The following is a 10,025-nucleotide window of genomic DNA, read 5'->3' as shown; positions in this document are numbered from 1 at the left end:
GCACAACGTTGCTTATCCATTTACAAAGGTTCTCACGACTAAAGTGTTCGAGGGTCATCTGGAGAGTTTGGGTGTACAGGATATGCGGCACCTTGTCTAAGACAAGTGGGAGATGATACTGGGTTATAGAGTATGCCCTCGTTTATTGTATATTGTACTGTTTTTGTATTGTACATTAGTCTTCGGAGGCTTTAGGACAAGTGAGAGATTGTTGGGATTGATGTCTTAATTCTCCTGGTGGTCTCATAGTTTGTAAATGCTCTGTAAACATATTGTTATTAATAAAATAAGTGTTATTTTATAAGCATTTACTCAATTCAATAAACTAAGATCCGTGGTTATTTCATGTAACTTAAGCATGTATGTGAAGACATACAAGTAGATCATGCCTTAAGTAATAACCTAAATGGTCTGTAGTATAAGGATAAATAAGAGATGCCTTATCTTGGTGACACTACGGATACGACCTACTTTGTAGATGTTACAAGTGTTGTAAAGTGCTACAAATGGTTTGATCCGGACCATTCATGTGGAGACATGCGAGCGAGGGTATCCTATACAAAGAGTTTGTATAAGATCAGACCACGAAATGATTAGTCTCTTTATATAATGTCGTTCATAATTGAGACTTACATTTCACTAGGATGACCATAGGTGACATGACCTTAATCTTGAGTGAGTTGGGAACTCCTGCCTATGAGGGCGATCCTTTGATTTGTATGGGTGAGAGTGGCTAGATTGCCAACTCAACAAGCCTACCATTTTGGGGATTCATCTTATTGGGGAGCTGGGAACTCAGCTACATATGACGAAATTCACTCCTTCCCCAAAGTATGGATAAGTAGATAAATTGCTCTCTTAAAAGCTGATTCCGAGTCTTAAACATAGTGGCCACACCCTCTCTTGGGAAGAGAGGACTCAATCATAGTAGGACTATAACTTATTGTTCATTAGAAGAATTAGTGGTACTTAAGGAGTTAGATGTAACTACAGAGGCAAAATGGTAATTTGGCATAGCTGTACTTAGGAGCGATTTGTGAATGGTCATCACACGATTGATTGGTTATATCCAATGGACAGAGAAATATATCTATAGTGCGAAGAATGCAACTGTCGGTCGTGGAGTGACCAACAGTTAACGGATGGTGGATCTCATGATTAAAGAGTTTAGTCAGTTATCTACGTATCGTTAGAGCTTCAAGCTACAGGTCTATAAGATCCCCTTAATAGCTTAATAGGTTCAAGTTGAGAATAAGATTTTGGGTTAGTTTAAAGTGTTCAAATTAACAAGAGAAAATTTAATTATATGTGATATAATTAAATTAATTCAATTATATGTGATATAATTGATATGATGTATTAGATACATTAATGAGAGGAACTAATATAAATATGATTTATATTAAATACCATAACCTATTAAAAGAACTATGGTTTATATGTTTCATCTGATGAAATATTAAAACTATAGGTTATAAATATAATATGGTTATCATATTTATTTATAATATATTAATTATATGATAATTATTTAATCTTTTTATTTAATAACTCACTAGAGTGGGAGGTTATGCACGGTTATGGTAACTGTAAGATAAAAGGAAAATGGTTTTTCCAAAATCAAAGGATGATTCATTCTGTGTCGTTTTTGACAAAAGAATTAACTATTGAGTAAAAGTGTTTTACTAAACGATAGTGTCTCACAGGTTAAATGATCAAGTATCGAGTTTACTATACGATAGTTACTCGGTACTACACGATCGAGTAGCAAGTCTATATGGTAGGCTTCTTTTTTCTAAACGATCGAGTATCTAGTCTATATAATAAACTTTATCAATCTCCCACTTACTCAATCGTCTACCTCCTTCATTCCTCTATCCAAAGTCACACATAGCCCACAACTCTTGGATTCTCACACCGAGAATACCAAGGTAATTCTTGTGGTGGTGTTCTTGTTCAGTTCGAGGATCGAGGATCGAGTTGAACTCGATTGTGATCGAGGTTCATCCAGACATTCGTTGAGATCTGATCGTTGCGTTCAGTTCCTGCTTTTGAACCAGTTATTGAACGATCAAGGGATACTTGAAAGGTTCTTCAAGGTTTGCATACTCTATCCCTTGTTTTTTCATTTATAAGAAGCATGTTGTAATTTATAGTATATGCATAATATGTTCTGTTTAGACTATAATTGTTTGAGTTCTTTAACAATAGAGTTTGGAACGATCTGCTTCCGCTCACTAGATCTCTATATTTAGATTTCCTTCACTATGTAGTTAGTTGTTAGTCAATTCATGCAAGCTCCTTACGAAGAACATATGACGGCCGTTGAACGCATTTTGAGATATTTGAAGAAAACTCCTGGTAAGGGCTTGATGTTTAGAAAGCCTGATAAACGGTGCATTGAAGCTTACACTGATTTTGACTAGGCATGTTATGTTGTTGATAGAAAATTGATGTCTGGGTACTGCACTTTTGTCTGGAATCTGGTTACTTGGAGGAGTAGTAATAAGGGGTGGTAGCCAGAAGCAGCGGTGAAGCTGAGTACAGGGCCATGAGTCTAGGGATATATAAAGAGATCTGGTTGAAGAAAGTTTTGTCAGATCTCCATCAAGATAGTGATCTCCTGATGAAACTTTTCTGTGACAATAAAGCAACAATAAGCATCGCAAATAATTCTGTTTAGCATGACAGGACAAAACATGTGGAGATTGATAGACACTTCATCAAGGAAAGACTGGACAATGGCAGCATATGCATTCCCTACATTCCTTCAAATCAGTAAGACGCAGATGCCCTCACAAAAGGATTGCTCAGACACAGCATTGATTATTGTGTTAGCAAGTTGAGTCTTATTGATATCTACACCCCAACTTGGAGGGGAGTGTTGAAAATAAGTGTTTTAGCCCTAGGGGTAGTTTTGTAATTTATCCTTGCCCTAGGGTTTCCTACTTGTCTATTTATTTAAGTAGTCGTTCTTGTATTTAGATCATCAGAAAATAATGAAAAGTAGTCTAGTATCGTGGTTTTTTCTCCTTGTTCTAGGGTTTTCCACGTAAAACATTATGTTCTTTTCTTCCACCCTCTCAGATATACTTGTGAAAACCCCATTTTATTTGTTTTTGATAAGAAACAATTTTATTGATGAAATGAGATGATACAAAAAGGTAAACTCATTCAAAGAGATTAGAAAAGATTTCTTCAGTTGGATATGAAAGAATTTATTCTGTATATATTAAAAGTGTCCATATTTTTACTCCTATAAAGTGTCATAAAAAGAGAGGCTTATAGGACTTTAAGTGGCAGCTTTATTCGTCCTAAAATTTTCTTTTCCTTTCATTCCAAATATTTCAACTACCTGACCTCGGAATGAAGGACTATAGGGTATTCTTTGTTGACTTTGCACTGGATAACACTTGGCCCTAGACTCCTACACAGTACAGATTTATCTTGAAACCATATAATCTATATAATATATGCGAGCAATCTACAACTAATTTTATGCATTGGAATGGGCAAGAAGTTTCTAATGGTCAATCTATCATTCACTACCAAACCATCATTTTTCGAAATGTATACTGATATGTAACTTAAGGATGCTCGTGAGACTTGAGAGGTGTCAGCAGAAGAACTTGAGTACTTTGCTTAACTCAGTTCCTGTGTCTGAAGAAATTAAATTGAGCACAAAAGAAGAAATTGGGTGAACTTATACTTGTCCTGCTTTTCATTGCCTTATTTATTAATGTTATCTAGGAGGAGGTATGCTGCAGTGCAAAGCAATAAAAACTTATGTGGTATGGAGTCCATGTATGACTTGTCAGGGCATGGAGTCAATGCCATGAAACTTGACCTTTCTACTTGTGAGGTTCCAAACTAGCCTGCAACATTTGTATCCCCATCCAATTCATCATCATCAATAACAGACAACTTACTGCAGACTATTCTTACTACAAGTTTATAGTCATAATAAGCTTCTTTTGCTGTTTGTTTTGGCATTTACTGCAGAGGGGAAGTCGAGTTCGTTATGGGTCTGTAACATCAGCTGTTCAGGTAATTACTTATGTTTTAAACTATAATGGTATATACCTATGGTTTTTGTTTCTCTGGGACATCCAATAATACTGGAATGATGCATAGAAGACTAGCCTTGCACAAGGATAATCCTATGCAGTTCCTGTCATAGGGCTCAGCTGATGAACAAAAGAGTTCTTTTCTTTTTTTTTTAAAAAAACCAAACTTTCATGAAGAATTATGAAAAGATATACTGGGCCATACAAAATAACAACCCGCACAAGAAGAGCCCCTACCTACAAAAAGGCTTTTAGTCCAAAAAAACGAACACCTCTCCGATAATTACAAAAACCTTAGACAATCCGGAAGCTATGAAGCACAAATATTTTATGTGAGGCAAAAAATCCGTATCAGACACAAATCGGGTACCAATACTTCCCAGATACGTATCTAACACGCGATTTAATGTAATTATTTCTACGCGTACTTTTTTTTAAAGAAAAAAAACAGACAACTCATCTAATCTTTTCCAATCTAAAACTAAGTAACCTATTTAAAGAGCTCACTACTTGAGTTCAAAAATAAAAGGAAAAAAGAAAATAACGGATCAAACCCTAAACTAGAATCATCTAGTTTCCATATTCACATTTGAGTCCCCACAAAATCCATCAAAATATGAACCATTTGGTTATCTTCAACAATTCAATGAAAAAGTTTTTCGTTTATCTTCATACTTCTCCCTCTAATCTTCTTCTTCTTCTTTGCAATATGAGTCACTTTTCTATTGCATTTTATTAACTATTATAATTCAACATCTTAGATGTTTGCATTTTTTGTATTATATTTCAGTGTTTATATTCTATTTCGTGCTATTGTTATTAACTTGTATGCTAAATTTATTTATATCCTAAATTTTTTTAAAGAAAAAGCAAATTTATCTTCAACGTATAAGTATCATTGTTTTTTTAGAAATATAATATTAAAAAAATATATAAAAAATGACGCATCCTTAGACGTATCCGTATCTTAATCTTTTAGAAATTGACGAATCGTCATATGCGATCGTATCCGTATCGTATAGCCGTATTTGTGTCTGTACTTCATAGTCCCGGAAGTATCAAACCTAATATTTTCCCAAAGACTGTCCCAAGACCGATCAACCCCTCTAAATATCCTGCTGTCCTTTCAGGCCAAACACTGCTCAAGATCAAAAAACGAGAGGAAAAAAAAGAAAAGGGTAGCTTGCCACAAGGTCGCAAATGAGTCCTATTGAATCATTCTAAATTATTCTGTTCTGCTGACTGATGCAGTCTTCTATTTAGTAACATCTAGAGATGTTCATAGTACAATCACCTTCCTGGGAACAACTTATAGAAAACATGGACTACTTTAAGAATGATAATATGCTTAACCTTGATTTCTCTCCCATTTAATTGTTGTTTAATATTTTATTGGATGTTCTGAGGTTGTAATTGATTAATAATACAAGCAAAATACCTTTTAGAACCAATAAAATTCTGGCAGTGGACAAAGGAGATCCCACAAAAAAAACGCCTATAGAATTTCAATCTCTGTTGCTAGTTTTCTACTAGTGTGAAATATTGTTAGTGTAATTAGGCAAAATGATGCTTATATTTGGGTGTTATCATGAAACTAGAGCAAGAAACTTGCTCGTGCTTACGATGACAGAATTCAATTCTTGAATTGATTAGGTGCAAATTTAATTTATCAGTTCTGAAGCGGTGTGAGAATTTTGAGAAGTGCGGTCATTAAAACTCAATTTGCCCAACCAGCCTCTTTATTGAATTAATAAATTGAGACTTTCTCAGAGTACAACGATAGACACAAAGGTCACTGGAATTAAAGGATCATTGAGTGTACTGGACATCTCAACTAAGTTGATACCTTCTTAACATTCTCATCATCTTGGAAAATTGACAAAAATGATTTTTTTTTTTGGAATTTAATTTTGTATTTTTGACCTATCTTTGAAAAACAAGTTTTTTTTTTACCCTTTGATGATGAAAATGATGTAAGCTTGACAAATTTTGGTTGTACAATTACTCTTATGTCCCTTATTAAATTCTCACCTTCAAGTTCAACAACCAGCCTACTAAATTAGTTCACCAAAAAATTTTCATCACAAAAATTTGTTCACAAAAATTAATTCATCCAAAATTAATTGACAAAAAATTATTCACATTCCAATACAAAAAAAATTATCCACCAAAATTGATTTGTTTACAACCTTACAAAATGTTCTCTTCACCAAATTATTTCTAGAATGAACGGTCTTTTATCAAGTCCAAAACTTGTATTTCACGAAGTTGTAATTTTGTACACTTCGTAAGAAGATATGTTTTTCATTGTGTATTCAATAGTTCGATAATTTCTGAGAAAAATGACAAAAATAAATGACCTTTTTGGAGTTTGATTTTCCATGTTAAAATTTATTTGCTTATATTTATGCTTGCTTGGTTGATTGTCTTTTTTTTTTCACTCGGTCTTCCTAGATACGGGATAAAAATCGGGCTGGGACTGGTCTGGGGCCTGGTAGAGTTAACCCTAGCCCGAACGGGCACACATGGAAAATATGTACATTGCTTTTTGGCCCAGTGTTGTACCCAGCAGGATGGACGATCGAGCCAATTTTTTTTTCTTTTTCTTTAATTACATTAATACATTTTTGTTATAAATTGTAGGAAACATTGCCTTAAAAAAGAGTTCCAGGAGTAGGTCACCCACGAACAACATTTTTTTATGGTTTTTCGCATGAGCCTGGCCGGAAATTGGCACTTACTTGCATGGACCCAGTCAAGAATTTTATCTTGTTTTAAGGTGTTCATATCATATTCGAAAAATTTACATGTGAACATACCACAGTCACCACTTTCATGTTATTGAGGCACGAAAGCATCTCGGCATAGAGTTCATCGATCCACTAGAAGATTATTAAGCTCCATTACCGCACTAGCAAGGAGTAAAGCGGGAAAATTTTCGCACACTGATCTCATTTCACGTTCCAAGTCTACATTCGAATGTAATCCAATCAATAAATAGAACACGATTAATTCTCTGACTTGGAAGTTCGTACAAACAAGCACTAAGTGCATCCCAGAGAGTTTAAAAGACATGTAAACATCATCGACGTTGCTCCAAGGTACATCGTGGTCAGTGTGTCGACCATTGACATACATCAATATGTTAGTCGCCTTACTCCAATCGATAGTATGATGATCGCATCTTAGGAAGTTCTAAAATAATGAGAAAATCAAACAATGTTGAGTGCATGAACCTATGAAATATTTTATATAACGTACCATTACTACAATATCAACCATGGCAAAGTTTCAACGACACAAGTCCAATTGGGCTTGCATTTTCTTTTTTATGAACATAAATAATGTGTCTATTACTTGCATGAAAATGTTGAGTGTTTAATTAAATAGGGACACCTATACACACAAAAGAATCTTCATAAAGTTTATATACCTCGTCAATCATCCATTTAGACGGTGTTAACAGACTATTAAACCATTTTTTTTTTATCAATTTGAGCATATGCATTCCTCTGTATAATCGCAGTAGGGTCTACGTTGTCCATCCACTTTTGAAATTTAATGTTAAGATCTTCAGGTATGTCAACGAGTTATTGATCGTACTTCTGTTACATTTTTTGCCTCTTCCCATACTTTCTTGTGTCTTTCCACGATGTAGTTAATATCCAAAAAACAGTTCTCATTCGACCACTGCGACCTTCTATTACATTTAGATTTTTCATGTCTTGTGAACTTATATCGACAACCTACACAATAAATAATGGCAAAACTATTATTAATAAGATGATGGCTACACTTTTATGTCAATTATAGTGTTATTCGATCAAAGAAATAATGAAGTTGGAGAACAGTAGTAAGATGAAAATAAAATTTCAATTGTTAATAAGAATTGCAACAATAAATTTACCTACATACTAAATAAGAAGACATCGACAATAAGAATTACATCAATAATTTTGATTGATAACTTCTTAACGAGATCATACCTTGTCCTTTTGTCCATCAACGCCCGACCCTTCATCTATAACATTGTCACCTGGAACCACAGGTACTATATCACCATCTACAACACCTAGTGCTCCATGAGAATGACTATCCCCATCACCATCATTTGTCACATCATGACCACTTGTACCTTCATGGTCCCCACCTCTAGTGTAATCAATGTCTTTTCCTTGTATGCATAGGTATTAGATAGGATAAATTACATATGAAGAAAACAGACAACAATGATCATAATGATATATCCTTACCTTCGATAGTCGTCACAAGTACTTCTTAATGCTCTTTAAGTCATGTCCCAAACTTTCCACGCGACAATCAAGACCTTTGATTAACTTAATCAATTTGAGATACTTCTTCCACTTCTTCTTGGTCTTCTCGTGATGCCTTTGGTCACTATCATTATGATCAACCTCCTTAGTATTCAAAGGTCTGGCATCATCTCCATCATTTGTGGATAGAGGTAGTTCCAGTGGTGTAGGTAGTACAAGTGGTGCAAGTCGATGGATGGATGGCTCCATAACACGATTGAAATGTGATTCTTACCTACAAAAAATTGTAATCATGAATAAATAGACTAAGAACCTATAATCATGAAAAAATTCTGATTAAAAAAACTTAAAAAGGAATATACTGCATCTGACCCGAAGACCTCGTCTCTAATCACTCCATATAGAGGAGAATGTGAGCATGACAATCTCAAAATGCGTGGTATCACATTGTCCTTCAATATGTTTGCAATGCGACCGGATAATGATGAAATAGTTTCGTATGCCCATACCTATATGAAACATAAGTGTGTATTAGTGGTGTACTTCAATGAATATTCATTAAATCAAATTAACTGAATTACCTGAAAAGTATGGGAAACCCGTAAATACTATACGTCTGTTGTTTTCCATCTGCATTGCCCTTATACGCCTCATCTTTCAATCCTTGTTCGAATCGTTTAATTGTATTTGCAAAAGGTTTCTTGCTCCAATCCTCATTACCAAATCTATTCCAATCATCTATGATTGCTAAATTTTCAAAATCCATTTATTTTTTCCTCTCTCTACCCATCATAGCAAACTCAATAAAATAAAACAATGCAATTTTCACTGCATCAACATCGCTTTTTGAACTCAAGGGATGGAAAGATAGAGGTCAACTCATATTTCTAGTTTTATGTTTCAGTCCTATAATAAGGTTAAACTCTATTTGGATGAATGATACCTTATTCCCCAAGATTAAAACTAATAACATCTCTTCTAAGTTCCTCTATCTCTCAAAGAAAAATATAATGAATCAGTGGTCTATTGAAGATGATGTTTGTGTCAAGGAAAGGACCAAAACAGGTTTGTCTAAACATGACTAATTGTGTCAAAGTTAGTTTTTTTTTCTTAATTTTAGGGATAGCCTTTCCTATAGGGGAACAATATGAAAGGGCTGCAGGAAAATGATCATTAGAATGAAGCTTCATTTCTAGTTCTATTATAACCTACACTTTTCATCAAATAGATAAATTAGAAGTCACACTACAATAATGCGTTAGAATATTTAAAAAGAAAAAATATACATATTGTAAGCTATTGTTTTTTGGCCCGGTCTCATACCTGGCCGAGCTGAAGACCGGGCCAAAAATAGTAAAGAACCTTCCTGATCCCCACCCCGTCCTGCCCCTTCCAAGTCTTGATCGGGCGCCCAGCCCCCCTTCTCTTCTCACCCAACCCATAATATTTTAAAAAAATTGTAAGTTTCTATTTTTTTGGCTCAGTTTCATACCCAGCCGGGCTGAAGATTGAGCCAAAAAATAGTAAAGATCCTTCCTGATCCCCACCCGATCTTGCCCCCTTCCCGGTCTTGCCCCTTCCTAGTCTCGGTCAGGTACCCAGTCCCCATCCTCTTCTCGCTCGACACATAATATTTTTTAAAAAAATTATAAGCTCCTGTTTTTTGGCCCGGTCTCATACCCGA

General features: G+C 34.8%; 1 long non-coding RNA gene across 1 annotated transcript; it reads right to left on the bottom strand.

The window, feature by feature from the left end:
• Nucleotides 1-7,685: 7,685 nt before the first annotated feature.
• Nucleotides 7,686-9,585, bottom strand: LOC120082234. The gene is made up of 5 exons (XR_005483094.1): nucleotides 8,923-9,585; nucleotides 8,714-8,850; nucleotides 8,321-8,615; nucleotides 8,054-8,241; nucleotides 7,686-7,813 (listed from the first exon to the last, which is right to left on the bottom strand). It is a non-coding gene; the product is annotated as an uncharacterized LOC120082234 (long non-coding RNA).
• Between the last annotated feature and the right edge of the window lie 440 nt (nucleotides 9,586-10,025).

Source organism: Benincasa hispida, chromosome 7 (genome assembly GCF_009727055.1).
Source record: "Benincasa hispida cultivar B227 chromosome 7, ASM972705v1, whole genome shotgun sequence".
Classification (NCBI taxonomy): Eukaryota; Viridiplantae; Streptophyta; class Magnoliopsida; order Cucurbitales; family Cucurbitaceae; genus Benincasa; species Benincasa hispida.
This window is presented reverse-complemented; position numbering and strand designations above follow the sequence as displayed.